Source organism: Macaca fascicularis, chromosome 3, assembly GCF_037993035.2.
Source record: "Macaca fascicularis isolate 582-1 chromosome 3, T2T-MFA8v1.1".
In the NCBI taxonomy this organism is placed as follows: Eukaryota; Metazoa; Chordata; class Mammalia; order Primates; family Cercopithecidae; genus Macaca; species Macaca fascicularis.
Genome location: NC_088377.1, coordinates 38,954,598 through 38,972,051, shown reverse-complemented (window position 1 = coordinate 38,972,051; position 17,454 = coordinate 38,954,598). Strand labels below are relative to the sequence as shown.

The 17,454-nt window shown below is 39.5% G+C and overlaps 1 pseudogene; it reads left to right on the top strand.

Moving 5' to 3' along the window:
• Nucleotides 1–287: 287 nt before the first annotated feature.
• Nucleotides 288–7,784, top strand: LOC135969822 (beta-defensin 109-like; annotated as a pseudogene).
• Nucleotides 7,785–17,454: the final 9,670 nt, after the last annotated feature.

The following is a 17,454-nucleotide window of genomic DNA, read 5'->3' as shown; positions in this document are numbered from 1 at the left end:
TATTGCATGTGCATGTTGAAAATAATAAAGAAAGCAGGTGACAATAAGACATCCTGAGTCTTTTGGAAATAATAGCATTCACCTGCTTTCTCATCCATTGAGATATCACCACATTTAGGTACTTGTGTGTCCCCGGAAGTTTCTTGTGGAAGATTTAGTTATTCTCTTTTCGTTAGGCTCTACCAACCAAGAACAAATCACAGACTCAGACAGCATCATAAAAAGGCTCAGACCTACCATGTCCAGAGACTCCAGGCTCAACCCACATTGATGCTGGCCCTTCAGCCATGAGACTCCATTTGCTTCTTCTTATTCTCCTTTTTTTTCAATTCTTTTATCCCCAGGTAAGTTGGTAGCTGATTACTATAAGGTTCTGCAGATTAGAAGGCTATATCCCTGGCCAAACAAGATCCTAGAATCAGTTCTGTGGGTTCAAGAACCTAATATTTACAGATTCACTAAGATTATAATAGGGAAAAATAGAAAAGAGACTCATTTAGCAGTAGCTCCTGTTGATAAGATTCCATCCATGTTTTTTGATCTAGTGAGTGGATATAATAATGGATGCTGCTGAAATTCAATCCTGTCAGATCAAACTGCCTACATATCAATTTCCATGCCCCACTAAGGCATCTCAAGATACAAAGTAAGGATACAACAGAACGTGACCTCAATGAGATGCCTTTGTGGGACCTGGAAATTTATATGCAGGCAGTTAGATCTGACAGGATTGAATTTCAGCAGCATTTATTATTATATTTGCTCACTAGGTCAAAAGAGATGGATGGAATTCTATCAATAGGAGCTACTGCTAAATGAGTGTTGAGAAATCTGAAAGTTTTATTCAAAGAGACAAACAGAAAAATTATAATCCTAGAATAAGTGAAAATTATATGAGAGACTTTTCAAAATAAATTCTATTTTACGTGGCTATGAATAAAAAATGATTTGCAAAGTGAAACTTAGGACTAGAAAGGAGAGTTAAAGGAACTTCAGACAAGTGAATTAATAATAAGTAAAGACACCAAGAAGTGCCGCTTGTGGTATATTACAGGTAACCACACAGAAATGGGTAACATCACTTTCAATACTAAACCAGCTAAAATTTAATGGTCTAAGCATGCATTTTGAGGGCTTTTGGAAAAAAACAGCATAATAAACCTAAAGAAGATAAAAGGAAAGTTATAAATACAAAATATAAATTAATGAAACAAATGAGAAAAAAACTAACATTTTAAAAAACGCTTTTCATAAAGTCTAATATACTTTATAATAACCTGGCAACACTGGACAAATGAGAACATGCTTAAAATAACTATTGCAGGAATGAAAGGTTAATGTCAAAACATGTTTCAGAGATTCAAATAATTTTTCAAAAAATATATTTGTGTATTATATTCCCTCTTTGCTGTGTACTGGGGGATTTTCCTGTTGCAGTTCACTACATCATGTGTCATCAATTGTGACTGTGTCATCAATTTTTATGCTAGTAAATTATTACCATCAGCATACAAATATGCTGTTAAGCATGTCCTTGCTTTTCTTCTGATGCCAGCTGTCAATCTATTTTTTGCTCTAGTTTTCAGCAAAACATCTTAAAAGAGTTGTCCATACTCTCTGTCTTCAATTCCTCTCCTCTCATTGTCTCTTAAATATATCACAGTTGGGCTCTCTCCCCTTTTTTCGATCATGTTATTGACACCACTTTTGTCAAAGTTACCAATAATCTCCATATTGCTAGATCCAATGATCATTTTTTACTACAACTTTAATTGGCCTATTAGCAGCATTTGACACAAATAATCACTTCCTTCTTCATAGTATACTTTCTTCACTTGGCTTCCACGACAGCACATTCACTTGATTCTCAGCCTATCTCACTGGAGCTACCACTTCGGCTTCCTTTGTTTCTTCCTCATCTTTTCCCGTCACACTTCCTATTGGAGAGCTCCAGAGCTCAGTTCCTGATCCTCTTCTCTTCTCCCTCACCACACACTCTGGAGGGGCTCAGCAAGTCTCATCCTCTTAAATTCTCCTTTTGGACCTCCTTTTGAACTGCAGGCTTATAATAAATTATCCAACTGCATAACTGGTATATCTACTTGGACACTGAATTTCAAAAGTCATAGATATCCAAAATTGAACTCATGATTTTCCCTCATAAACCACTACATACAGATTTTCTCTTCTTGCAGAATGCCATGGTCAGCACTGGAGCCTCTCTTAGCTCTCCTGTACACTTTCATCCTCAGCAAGCCTCTATCTCTGCACCTCAAGAATCTCTCAGGGCTCCCATCCCTTGCCCAGCCTTGGACAGTAGCTGCCTCACACTCAGTGAAAGACCAGAGAATCTGCTTCTCTCATCTACCTGCCCTGCCCTGTCTTCAGACATCAGGTCCCTCTGCTTATGCACCTGTGAGAAAAGAGAGTGAAGGGGGCATTGTCTCAGCTCCCCCACCCACTCCCCAGTAACAGAGGATTTTACCCGATTCTCACAGTAAGACCTTTACTTTGCTCTCACCTCAAACTGCAGCAGTTCCTACATGCCTGTCCCTCAAAAGGGTCTCAGGTAGTTCTGCTCTCCGTCCGATCTTACCTAGGAGCACACAAGATAGGTCATGAAAAAACCATTAGTGGGGTCGGGTGCTGTGGCTCACGCTTGTAATCCCAGCACTTTGGGAGGCCGAGGTGGGCAGATCACGAGGTCAGTGGCTAACACGGTGAAACTCCGTCTCTACTAAATACAAAAAACGAGCCGGGCATGGTGGCATGCGCCTGTAGTCCCAGCTACTTGGGAGGCTGAGTCAGGAGAATCGCTTGAACCCTGGAGGCGGAGGTTGCAGTGAGACAAGATCGCGCCATTGCAATCCAGCCTGGGCGACAGAGTGAGACTCCAAAGAAAGAAAGAAAGAGAGAGAGAGAGAGAGAGAGACAGAGAAAGGAAGAGAGGGAGGGAGGGAAGGAGAGAGGGAGGGAGGAAGGAAGGAAGGAAGGAAGGAAGGAAGGAAGGAAGGAAGGAAGGAAGGAAGGAGAAGGAGAAAGAAAGAAAGAAAGAAAGAAAGAAAGAAAGAAAGAAAGAAAGAAAGAAAGAAAGAAAGAAAGAAAGAAAGAAAGAAAGAAAGAAAGAAAGAAAAAGAAAGAAAGAAAGAAAGAAAGAAAGAAAGAAAGAAAGAAAGAAAGAAAGAAAGAAAGAAAGAAGCATTAGTGAGGGAAAGTGAGTGAGAGTGAGTGTGTTTGGGCCCCTACTGATGATGCTAAACTATCACAAGCCCACACTCAGCCTTTCAACATTTGCTGGAGATTCACTTGTTTCCTTGTTATCTCCATCAAGGGCAGCTTCCTCCTGCTTCTGCTGCTGCAACTCAGCTAGGCACAAAGCATCTGTGGATCCGTTCTTTTTTCAGCAGGGCTTCATCACTCTGAATTTAAAATAATTAGCTTTTTTTGAGACCTCAGTTCTGTGTTTCAAAATGAAATCTATGATCTATAGATTATCCAGCTTATTCTCTTTGTCAGGGCAAGAGCATTTTTCTACAACTTTCTAAATTCTAAACAAAAGTAAAAGTTCACTTCTTTTCAGAATCCCCACATGTCAGAAAGTGTTACTATTATCATCAGTTTAGTGATATTTATGGAATTCCAAGTTGACTCTAATATCAGCTTTTGGGTTAAGTTCTTTCTTTCTGATATGTAGCCTTTGAAATTTTATTTGCTGCAGATCTTTTGGTAGTGAACAATTTTAATTTTTATCTGTCAATTTCATATTGTTATTTTTGATCTTGAAAGACAGCATTACTGAGTACCCAATTCTATATTAACAGTTATTTTCTCTCGACATTTGTTGATACTAGTTTACTCATTTTTAGTGAATGAGTGAACAAGTGAATCTCCAGCAAATGTTGAAAGGCTGAGTGTGGGCTTGTGATAGTTTAGCATCATCAGTAGGGGCCCAAACACACTCACTCTCACTCGCCCTCCCTCACTAATGCTTTTTTCTTTCTTTCTCTTTCTTTCTTTCTTTCTTTCTTTCTTTCTTTCTTTCTTTCTTTCTTTCTTTCTTTCTTTCTTTCTTTCTTTCATAATCAGATAAACATTATTTCATTATAAATTATCCTTTTTTCAATGTTTGTGTGGTCTGGTGTTTGGTTTTAATGTTTTATAATTTAACTAAAGTGAGTTGATTTTTATATCATCTGTTAGAAATATATTCTTTGAATCAATGGGTTTATACCGTTTCTTAATTTCTTTCTGAGAATCTCTTGAAATGGTGAATCCTTTTACACTTCTCTCCCCCCATATTTGAATTAAATAAATGTTAGACCTTCTGTTTCCATGCTACATTCTGGGTATATCATTTAAACAGTTTTTTCTTCACTAGTTATCCTCTTACCTGTGTCTAATATATCATTAATAACCTGCATTATTTTTAAATTATTTTTTTGTTTCAGACCTGCCTTTTTTTTTTTTTTTTGGAGATGGATTCTCGCTCTGTTGCCCAGGCTGGAGTGCAGTGGTGTGATCTTGGCTCACTGCAACCTCCACCTCCCGGGTTCAAGAGATTCTTCTATCTCAGCCTCCTGAGTAGCTGGGACTACAGGCACCCGCCACCATGCTCGGCTAATTTTTATATATATATTTTTTAGTAGAGACAAGGTTTCACCATCTTGGGCATTCTGGTCTTGAACTCCTGACCTCGTGATCCACCCATCTTGGCCTCCCACAGTGCTAGGATTACAGGCATGAGCCACCATGCCCAGCCAGACCTGCCCATTTTTTCTATCATCTATATTGTTTTACTATTGTTTTTACATCTTTGTAATAGTAGATTGTTTCTTTAAACAATTGATACACACCTGCTTAATTATTTCTCCAGATTGATGATTTCAATATATTTAGTTTTAAAGGGTCTAGATATGCTATTCATTTCATTAACTTTTATTCATGGTGTCTTGCTTACCTGATCATTTTTAATACTGAACTCATTGTTCATCCTTAACCTGACATCATTTTATGGTCTGAAATGAGAATGCTATTATCCAGACTTCCTCTGTGAAGCTGACTCAATGCTTTAACGCAATATAGAAGTTTCAGCATTAACAAACTGGAATTTCTGATGGCCCAAGAGTCAGTAGTACCATCATTAGCATTACTGATCATAGCAGATCTTCCCAGAAGATCTGGGAAACCCTCACCCCCCTCCATCAGCTATCCAGTACAAAGTGCCCACTGCTCAAGCTCCAGTTCACAGACTATTTTTGTGTTTGAAAGAGGAGATATTTTAAGAATTTGCCTAACCATTTTCAGGGATAGAAATGTTTCAAAGAGATCCTCTACTATATATTTGTTCTATAGCAGCAGTCACTTGAGAGCAGCTAACTTGCAGTCATGGCCAAAAGCCTAAATCTTTCTTTCATTCTAGTCACACCTATTTTGTATCTTTTGGGGATATCTCAGATTCAGATGCATTCATAGTATTCTATGATTTGGAACACTACTACAGATTCTTCAAAATGTTACAACATTCCAATGGTATTTTGGGAGGTATAGAAGGAGAGGAAAAACAATGGGCTCAAGTCTCCTCTGATTTCTCTTCTTACAATATGTTTCATTGTTCAAAACTTTTAGAACTATGTTAATACAGCATTGACAGTGGACATTCTTCTTTTCCTTCTGACTTTAATAGGATTGAAGGAATGTTTTGCTATGAAATTGCTATATGGGTTGTATTCAGACAAATTTTGACTTTGTAAAGGCAATATTCTCCTCATTATTTTTAAATGCTTACCAGGATTCACAGTATTATTTTCAGTTCTCCCTGTTTAAAGGCATATTTAAATAACTTGATGACTTGGATATATTATATATGTTACTCTGCAACAGAAACAGAAAAACCACCACCAAATTATATTCTAAGATACTTGGTACACCAATTGCACCATCTTTTTTTTATCTAAGACATTCAATTCTTCCACAGGTGGGAGCACATGAATTAGCATCATTTACTACTTGTAGCTTTCACTACAGACTTTCAGACTTATGGTGCCTAAAAGAAATAGAATACTTCTAGCTGGGTTTAAAAGCTACAAATAAACAGAGGAAATATACACTATTTTGAAAGTACCACTTGAGTGTTATGCATGTATTTCAATATTATGTTGCTAATTTTAATTGTTCGAAGTTAAAGAGCTTAAACCTCCCCCTCATGCATTCCTGAATCACCCATTACTCCCACACATACATTGTTTGATACAGCATAAACCTAAGTAAATAAAGATGTGGCAAAATGAAAAAAATAAAATAACGTTATACCATTCTCATCTGTGAATGGCATCAGTAGACAGATGTGAATAAAAGTAATGTGATTATCATTTTAAAAATCATCTTTAATAGGATCCATTTACTATTAAATGAACATTTGCTTAATGAATAATAAATCTTTGACACAATGAAAACTATTAATGCAGAGTGAGACCAAAATGAAGGTAATAACTGATTTTTTCCTAACCCTTGCTTTAGTTGGTCTTTCCACTAGACTGTCACTTTATTTTAAGGATATTATAATAGCACAAAGCCATCAGCTTTACCATTAGAGAGATCTTCATTAAATTATCTTTGTTGTAATAAAGGTCATCTGGAGGAAATACTGGTCTGGACACAATAATAAATGTTAAGCTTTCTAATATTTTCCACTTTTAGACACAAATTGAAAGGATCATTTATAATGTCAAAAATATACTTTTTTCTAACTAATCTATCCTATGACTAAGACACTATTAGCAATTAAAGTAGATAGAGCAAATCTAAATGTGGAGAGAAAAAGTAATTTCCACTTACGTTTGGACAGATGAAAGCACGGATAAATTGAAAGCCTGAAATATTAGCTTGGGGGAATGAAATCACTTGGGGGAGCAAGAGCAGGATACACCAGCCTTTAACTCTATACTTCCCCCAAGAAAAAATATATAGATAGCTAAGTACAAACCAAAATAGCACTGGGAGGGTTCAAGGGACCACTTAAGAAGCTACGGCAACACAGTGAAGCCAAAAAAAAAAAAAAAAGAAAAGAAAAAAAAGAAAAAAAAAGAGAGAGAGAGAGTGAAAGAAAAAAAAAATAGCCATATAGAAAAAAACAACTGCTGAAATCAGCATACCTGAGACTGCAGAAATATCTTTTTTGGCTAGGAACGAAAAAAAGCAGAAAGGGGCTATCAGTATCAGCCACAAGGTGGAACCACCATGGCCCTCAGTAACCCACTCTGGCAGAAGACACTGGCATTTTTGCCCTTCGGTAGGCAACAGCCATTTCTGAGAGAAAACGCAGAGGAAAAGATGAAGATGTACCATCCCCTCCCACAGCTCTTTTCCCCCACTAAAAATACCGTGACTGTTGTGCCAAACCAGGATTGGAACTACTACCTTTCTTAATCTGCATGTGTCTCTGACATATGAGCAGCAACCATTTCAAAAGCTCCCACGTAAAAATGCTCATACTAAATTTATTCTCTTACTTAAGAGTGTTTATGGATTTACATTCCATTTGTGGACTATGTAGATCTCACTGGATCTTCTTTCCTGCAGTGAGAGGTGGTTTGGGTGCTGCTGAAGGTCATTGTCTCAATTTGTCTGGTGTTTGCAGAAGAGATGTCTGCAAAGTAGTAGAAGATCAAAGTGGTGCCTGCCGAAGAAGGATGAAGTGCTGTAGAGCATGGTGGATTTTAGTGCCAATTCCAACACCACTTATCATGTCAGATTATCAAGAACCCCTTAAACCTAAGTTGAAATGAAACTGATGTAAAATAAAAATACATCAAAAGTGAAGTTCTTTGCATCTAAGAATATTGAAATATACATATTAAGTACTTCCATCTTGATAACCATCTTGTATTTTCACTTATCAACATAAATGAATAAATACTAATTTCAAATATACCCAATACTATTTCTTTGTGAGTCATTAACAGATCTTAACAAAACCTTTAAAAATGAGAAAACTGTTATTTTTGTTTTCCAAGATGGTGGATTGAAGGCATTGTTAGCCTGCCTCTTGCACTTGGAAAGACAAAGTGGTGTGTAGAGATTCACACTGAACTTTCTTTCAAGAAGCAACACAGGAACTTAACAGGAAAATTGAAATAAGCCATAGACCATTTGAAAGAAGCAGCAGGATGCAGGTTACGCCATAAGCTAGGCAGAAAATTTTGAGTTTCCAGGGTGTGAGAGGGGGATAAACTGACTGTAAGATATACACTTCCATTGGGAAACCTATCAATCTAGGCCATAGGGGAAGGCCTTAATCCTACTCAGAGCTGGAGTTGATTTAGTGAAGGGTGATGAGTATATGAGGAGTGGCATTGGGATGTGCTTTGAGTCTCCAGCACGTTCCCAGTTTCTGGCAGGATGGAGGGAAGCCATTTCCGATTCTACCTCAGAGAGGACCTCCCAGAAGTCTGCCAGCTAACTCAAATGGTGGTCACAGGTTGAGAGAACCTTCCAACTGAAATGTTTGATATAATCTTGTGAGGGGACAAACTCCCCAGGCCAGAACTGAGAGGTGAGTGGGACGTGTGATGCAGCAACAAGCACAGGAGCTGGATGCCCCTGCTCTGCAGGTGGATCAGGAGGGATGTGGCCTGAAAGCTGCAGTTGCTGTCTCAATAGGAGAGGCTTATGGTATGGGTCAGTTTTGAGCTCTGAGTTCAGACTTCTTGAAACTTAGCTAGCTACTCCCAGTGGAACACTGTGGGTGTGAGACCTGCCTTGCCAAGGGTGTGGGAGCTGGATGGGGCTTACTGCCAAGCTGCTACTCCCCATTCTTCATATGGACTCTCCTTGTACAGAGGCAGAGGCAGCTTCACTTCTCTCTGGAAAATTACCCCAGTGGCCCAAGAACTGCCTTCCAATTCCCACTGGAGCCACTGCTTGTCCCACATGTAGAGAGCCAGAGCATCACTTTACCTGACCTAGTTCCCACCTGGTTTTGCTCAACCACCTACCCTGGTAGATTAACACAAATAACAGAAGAAACTTTTAGAAGCCCTTTGGCTCTACCCGTTCCCTGAGACACCAGAGTACCTCCCATGGGTAACATAAGGCAAGTCCAAATCTCACCACTACCACCACAGCTGCCAGTCTTTTTCAAGCACCACCTCCTGGCTGAAGGCCAACTGACACAGTCCATTGGAGCATCTTGAATTCAGAACATTCAATGTCATGGCAGGCCGGGGAGCCTCCTCTGCCCTAATTTGGCTCTCTATCACACATTCACACACACACACACACACACGTCACACACACACATCAACCTACTGGCAAACCGAGGTAAACACACACACACACACACACACACACACACACACACACACACACATCCCTGCTCGATTCAGGCCATTATCCCTGATGAACATCGATGCAAAAATTCTCAATAAAATACTGGCAAACCGAATCCAGCAGCACATCAAAAAGCTTATCCACCATGATCAAGTGGGCTGTATCTTTGGGATGAAAGGCTGATTCAACATACACAAATCATTAAATGTTATTGATCACATAAACAGAACCAAAGGCAAACACCAGACAATTATTTTGATACATGCAAAAATGTCTCTGATAAAATTCAACATCCCTTCCTGTTAAAAACTCTCAATAAACTAGGTATTGATGGAACATACCTTAAAATAATAAGAGCTATTTCATACAGCCAATATCATAAAGAATAGGCAAAAGCTGGAAGCATTCCATTTGAAAACTGGTACAAGACAAGGAAGCCCTCTGTAACCACTTCTATTCAACATAGTATTGGAAGTTCTCGCCAGGGCAATCAGGCAATAGAAAGAAATAAAGGGTATTCAAATAGGAAGAGAGAAAGTCAACTTGCCTCTGTTTGCAGATTACATGACTTCATATTTAGAAAACCCCATCATCTCAACTGAAAAACTTCTTGAACTGATAAGCAACTTCACCAAGGTCTCAAGATACAAAATCATTGTGCAAAAATCACAAGCATTCCATTACACCAACAATACTCAAGCAGAGAGCCAAATCAAGAATGAACTCCCATTCACAATTGCTACAAAGAGAGTAAAATACCTAGGAATACAACTAGGAGTACAAGGGATGTGAAGGACCTCTTCAAGGACAACTGCAAACCACTGCTCAAGGTAATAAGAGAGGACACAGATTTAATTGGAAAACATTCCATCCTCATGAATAGGAAGAATCAATATTGTGAAAATGGCCATACTGCCCAAACATTATAGATTCAATGCTATACCCATCAAAATACCGTTGACATTTTTCACAGAATTAGAAAGAACTATTTTAAATGTCATATGGAATCAAAGAATACCCTATATAGCCAAGACAATGATAAACAAAAATAACAAAGCTGGAGGTATTATGCTAACTTCAAACTGTACTAGAAGGCTACGGTACCAAAACAGCAGGCTACTGCTGCCAAAACAGACATATAGACCAATGGAGTAGAACAAAGACCTCAGAAATAACACCACACATCTATGTCCACCTGATCTTTGACAAACTTGACAAAAACAAGCAAGGGAGAAGGGATCTCCTATTCAGTAAATGATGCTGGGAAAACTGGCTTGCCATATACAGAAAACCAAAACTTGACCCCTTCCTTACACCTTATACAATAATTAACTCAAGATGGATTAAAGACTTAAATGTAAAATCCAAAACCATAAAAACCCTAGAAGAAAACCTAGGCAATACCATTCAGGACACAGGCAAGGACAAAGACTTCATGACAAAAATGTCAAAAGCAATTGCAACCAAAGCCAAAATTGACAACTCGGATCTAATTGAACTAAAGACCTTCTGCACAGCAAAGAAACTATCATCAGCATGAGCAATCAACCTACAGGATGGGAGAAAATTATTGCAACCTACCCATCTGACAAAAGTCTAATAACAAAAATTGACAAGGAACTTAAACATATTTACAAGCAAAAAAACAAACAACCCCATCCAAAGTGAGCAAAGGATATGAACAGAAACTTATCAAAAGAAGACATTTATCTAACCAACAAATATATTTTTTAAAAGCTCAACAATACTGATCATCAGAGAAGTGAAAATCAAAACTACAATGAGATACCATCTCACACCCATCAGAATGGTGATTACTAAAAAGCTAAGAAACAATAGATGCTGGTGAAGCTGAGAAGAAAGAGGAAGGCTTTAACACTGTTGGGGAAACTGTAAATTAGTTCAACCATTGTGGAAGACAGTATGGTGATTCCTCAAGGATCTAGAACCAGAAACACCATTTGACCCAGTAATCCCATTACTGGCTATATACCCAAAGGAATATAAATCATTCCACTATAAAGACACATGCACATGTAAGTTTTTGCAGCACTATATACAATAGCAAAGACATGAAACCAACCCAAATGCCCTTCAGTGCTAGACTGGATAAAGAAAATGTGGTACATTTACACCATAAAATACTATGCAGTCATAAAAAGGAATGAGATCATGTCTTTTGCAGACACATGGATGAAGCCATCATACTGAGCAAACTAACACAGTAACAAAAAAATCAAACACCGCATGTTTTCACTAATAAGTGAAAGTTGAACATTGAGAAAACAAGGACACAGTGAGGGGAGCAACACACAACACGGCCCGCTGGGGACTGGGGGTGAGGGAAGAGAACTTAGAGGCTGAGTCAATAGGTGCAACAAACCACCATGGCAAAGGATACCTATATAACAAACCTGTACGTTCTGCACATGTATCCCATATTTTTTCAATTTAAAAACAGGAAATAATTATGTACATACATACATACATAAACACATACATTCTTCCCGGATCTTCATTCCTGGTAAGCCAAGGAACCTGGAGAAACACCAGAATTCTGTCCCTCTGAAAATGCAGGACAGGTCTACCTTCATCAGCATAAAATTTTGGACCAAATGTGGTAACTACAGGTCCACCCCACAATGAGTAACTGAAAATTGAGGCAGTATTTCAGATCCTAAAAAACTGATGAAGCGATTCGTGACACATTTGGGTTGTTTTTGCCTTTTCCTACTATGAAGAGTGCCAGTAGGAAGAAGAAAGAATGGTGTACAAATATCTGTTTGATTCTCTGCTTTCAGAATTCTTTGTTTGTTTGTGTGTTTGTTCTTTCTTGAGACAGGACATCACTCCAGTCAGCCAGGCTTTTCCAGTCTGTAATTTTTGTTGTTTCCTTTTGTCAAGTTTTAGAAGATTTTATTTTATTTCTATTGAATTTTAAGGCATTTTTAGATATGTATTAAAACATTATCTCACACGCTGTGTGTTACGTTTCATTTATTTTCATCGTCCCTTTTTATTTTATTATTTTATTTTATTATACTTTATATTCTAGGGAATATATGCACAAAGTGCAGGTTTGTTACATATGCATACATGTGCCATGTTGGTGTGCTGCACCCATTAACTCGTCATATACATTAGGTGTATCTCGTAATGCTATCCTTCCCTCCTCCCCCAACCCCACAACAGGCCCTGGTGTGTGATATTTCCGTTCCTGTGTCCAGGTGTTCTCATTGTTCAGTTCCCATCCATGAGTGAGAACATGTGGTGTTTGGTTTTCTGTTCTTGCAGTAGTTTGCTGAGAATGATGGTTTCCAGCTGCATCCATGTCCCTAAAAAGGACATGAACTCATCCTCTTTTATGGCTGCATAGTATTCCATGGTGTATATGTGCCACATTGTCTTAATCCAGTCTATCATTGATGAACCTTTGGGTTGGTTCCAAGTCTTTACTGTTGTGAATAGTGATGCAATAAACATATGTGTGCATGTGTCTTTATAGCAGCTTGATTTATAATCCTTTGGGGATATAGCCAGTAATGGGATGTCTGGGTCAAATAGTATTTCTAGTTCTAGATCCTTAAGGAATCACCATGCTGTTTTCCACAATGGTTGAACTAGTTTACAGTCCCACCAACAGTGTAAAAGTGTTCCTATTTCTCCACATCCTCTCCAGCACCTGTTGTTTCCTGACTTTTTAATGATCACCATTCTAACTGGTGTGAGACAGTATCTCATTGTGGTCTTGATTTGCATTTCTTTGATGGCTAGTGAGGATGAGCATTTTTTCATGTGTCTGTTGACTACATAAATGTCTTCTTTTGAGAAGTGGCTGTTCATATCCTTTGCCCACTTTTTGATGGGATTGTTTTTTTTTTTTTTTCTAGTAAATTTCTTTGAGTTCTTTGTAGGTTCTGGATATTAGCCCTTTGTCAGATGAGTAGATTGCAAAAATTTTCTCCCATTCTGTAGGTTGCCTGTTTATTCTGATGGTAGTTTCTTCTGCTGTGCAGAAGCTCTTTAGTTTAATTAGATCCCATTTGTCAATTTTGGCTTCTGTTGCCATTGCTTTTGTTGTTTTAGACATGAAGTCCTTGCCCACGCTTGTGCCCTGAATGGTATCGCCTAGGTTTTCTTCTAGGGTTTTTATGGTTTTAGGTCTAACATTTAAGTCTCTAATCCATCTTGAATTAATTTTTGTATAACATGTAAGGAAAGGATACAGTTTCAGCTTTCTACTTATGGCTAGCCACTTTTCCCAGCAGCATTTATTAAATAGGGAATCCTTTCTCCATTTCTTGTTTTTGTCAGGTTTGTCAAAGATCAGATGGTTGTAGATGTGTGGTATTATTTCTGAGGGCTCTGTTCTGTTCCATTGGTCTATAACTCTGTTTTGGTACTAGTACCATGCTGTTTTGGTTACTCTAGCCTTGTAGTATAGTTTGAAGTCAGGTAGAGTCCAGAGTCAAAGCCAAGCGGCAAGGATCTTTACTACAAGTTCGAACCTGGTGCCTCCTTTACACAGTATACAAGAGGGCCCCGAACAATGCGAGCGTTTGCTTTTTATAGCCCGAAAGTTGTAGGGGAACAAAGAAATTCTTTTGGCTCCTGCGCTTTCAGTAATCTTGAACGGCTGTCCCCTTATCGGAGACTTTCCAGATGGTGTTTATACTGGGCTCAGGGAGTTTGAGAGATATATGGTGGTGGGATGGGAGGATGGGATGTGTTTGTGCTAGGCTCAGGGAGTTTTGAGCCCGGGGCTGAGGAATGTGCCCAGCTCCTTTCAGAACCGGTGGGTGGGCATTAGTTATATAAGGGGTGAAGCAGCAAGATACTTCATTACTAAAAGGTGTTTGAAAGAAATTGAAACACAGGAGTGTGTGTATTCAGCTGAAATAAAATTAGAAAACCCAGAAATAAATCTCACTTGGGGTGTAAAAAAATAGCATTAGGGGAGATTCTGGGTCAATTGTCCAACTGTGCAAACTGGATCTTGGAAGCAGGATCCCTTTCCTGCAATGAGACTTGTTTATTGGTGGTGGTGTTCCAGTGGAAACGATTTTGGAGAATGGCCCCTTCCTTTTGTGTATCTGCTGATTAGATTTCATGGCTGATTAGATTTCATGAGAAATCTGGGGTTTTAAACTCTATTTAAATGTTAACATAATTCATTCAAATGGCAAAAAATCAACAGGTTCTTTGATGTGGAATCATCGCGGATCAATTTCTTCTTAGGTACAGTTATTAAAATTGACCTACCAGAGTTAAACAATTGTGGAGAATGGCCTCTTCCTTTAGTGTATTTGCTGATTAGATTTAATGGTACATTTATCATTAGGTATAGTGATCAAAGCTGACCTACGCAAGAGTAGAGATGTCCAGGACAGAACTCAGGACTCTGTAGAATCACAGAATCTTGGGTGCAACACTGTTCAAGCACATCAATATGCTCATTCAGAGTGTTTCGGTGTGACACGTGTGTGAACTGCAGTGTAATGAGCACAACACACAGACAGGTTATCAAGTGGACTCACCTCAAAATCAGTTATGGGCATTACAGAACACTGATGCCAAGTTCCCAGATCCAGAGGAAAGAAACTCCAGCATCCTGTGTAAAGCCACGGCATCTGGATTTCTCATGCTTCTGGGGATCATGCTCCAGAAAACGGTGACTCCTTCCTCCTTATAGAGCATCTTTCTCAGCAGCGCTCATTTCATCTTCCAGAACTCTGTCCAACAGAAAGGGGAAGCCTTCTGATAGAGCACACCTGACCCATGAAAAGAAAAGGGAAAGAAAGGAGGCCAAAGGTCACACTCTCCTCATTCCACCATCCTCCCTAAAATCATCCTGATTTCATGGGCCCTGAGAACGGGGATGCTTCTGTACACCTCGAGGCCTTGGCGCCTGGCCCCAATTCTATTCTCTTTCTCATTATCTGAAAAATTTTAAGAAAATCCCTAGAGCCAGGATCTTTATTCCTAGTAAGCCGAAAGTCCCAAAGAAACACCCAAATTCTGTCCCTCTTAGTTTGGGAAACAAGTCTACCTTCATCAGCATGACATTTTCCACCAAATGCGGTAACTACAAGTCCACCACACAATGCTTAACTGGAATTGGAAGCAACATCTCAGACGATGAAAAATACATGCAAGAATCCCTAAGACAAATGGTTTATTTTTCCCTTTGTTACTAAAACAACTGCCAGTATTAACAATGGTATGCAAATCTCTTTTAGACGCCCTGCTTTTAAATCTCTATGTTTCTTCCTGAGACAGGGACTCATTCCCATCACCCAGGCATTTACAGTGTTTAATTCTGGTTATATGCTATTCTCAAATTTACAACTATTCCCTTCATCTCTCTCAAACGTTGATCTATTATCACATACGTATTAAAATATTATCTCCCATGCTGCGTGATATGTTGTTTTTATATTCATCCTTTCTTAAATGAACCAAAGGTTTTAGTTGGATTAGATTGTGATTAGTCACGTTTTCTGATTTCTTGATTTCTTAAATTGCGGTCATACGACCTCAATCACTGGAAATAGAATGTCATGAGTATTTCTCTTTACTTGCAATCATAAATTCGGGGAATGTCATCAATTGGTATGTCGGTGATTGCATGATTTCCTGAAAGTCTTTCACAGTCTAATTTGGGCACTAAGTATTTCGTCTAGGTTCAGTGCATGTTTCCAACACTTGATGCTTTATGATTTGGGTATATAGCTTCCACAAGAGCATTTCCTGCAAAGACATGTCTTGGTCCCCACTGGTAAGTCATTTCACTCGAACACAGAATCAATAGGCTGAACATGGAAAGGTTACTGCTAGAATACTTATTAGACTGCATGGATCTATTCTTTGATATTAAGGAAACAAATACACTGTGTTATTAACTGTACTTCATTGATGATTCTCAAGTCAGAAAGTACAGGTCTGACTTCCTGTCCTTCAATGCCTGAAAGGATGATCGTATCTGCAAAAGCACATAGTTAGAAGCACATCGCAGCTCAAACACACACACACCCAGAAATATAAACAAACACAAAGAAACACTCACATGGGCATGATTAGGCATGTTTTAAGTAAACTAACGCATTTTAAGTAAACTACCACTTAAGTTTACTGTTTTAAGTAAACACCACTGTTTTAAGTAAACTAACGCATTCCCCAGGAGTTTTAAGTGAACTCCCTGGGGAATACAAGGGGACACACCCTATGATTCATTCTTTAACTGAGTGCTGATATTGGATTGGTGGACCGCGTACCTGATGGGTGGGTGGGGTGTTCGAGGTAGGCGGGGTTGAGTTATATAAGGGCTGATGCGGCCAGATGGCGTGTCATTTGAAGACTCTCTCGGAAGAGATAGCATCTTTCTGCAACGTGCGGTCCCAGCAGAGAAAGCTTGTGATCCTTGCTCCTGGCGACATGGAGGCCGATTCACTCCACTTGGGAGGTGAGTGGCAGTTCAACCACTTTTCAAAACTCACATCTTCTCGGCCAGATGCAGCTTTTGCTGAAATCCAGCGGACTTCTCTACCTGAGAAGTCACCACTGTCATCTGAGACCCATGTCGACCTCTGTGATGGTTTGGCTCCTGTGGCAAGACAGCCTGCCCCTGGGGAGAAGCTTCCTCTCAGTAGCAGGAGACCTGCTGCGGTGGGGGCTGGGCTCCAGAATATGGGAAATACTTGCTATGTGAATGCTTCCCTGCAGTGCCTGACATACACACCACCCCTTGCCAACTACATGCTGTCCCGGGAGCACTCTCAACTTTGTCATCATCGCAAGTGCTGCATGCTGTGTACGATGGAAGCTCACATCACACGGGCCCTCCACCGTCCTGGCCACGTCATCCAGCCCTCCCAGGCATTGGTTGCTGGCTTCCATCGAGGCAAGCAGGAAGATGCCCATGAATTTCTGATGTTCATTGTGGATGCCATGAAAAAGGCATGCCTTCCCGGGCACAAGCAGGTAGATCATGACTCTGAGGACACCACCCTCATCCACCAGATATTTGGAGGCTGCTGGAGATCTCAAATCAAGTGTCTCCACTGCCAGGGCGTTTCGGACACCTTTGACCCTTACCTGGACATTGCCCTGGATATCCAGGCAGCTCAG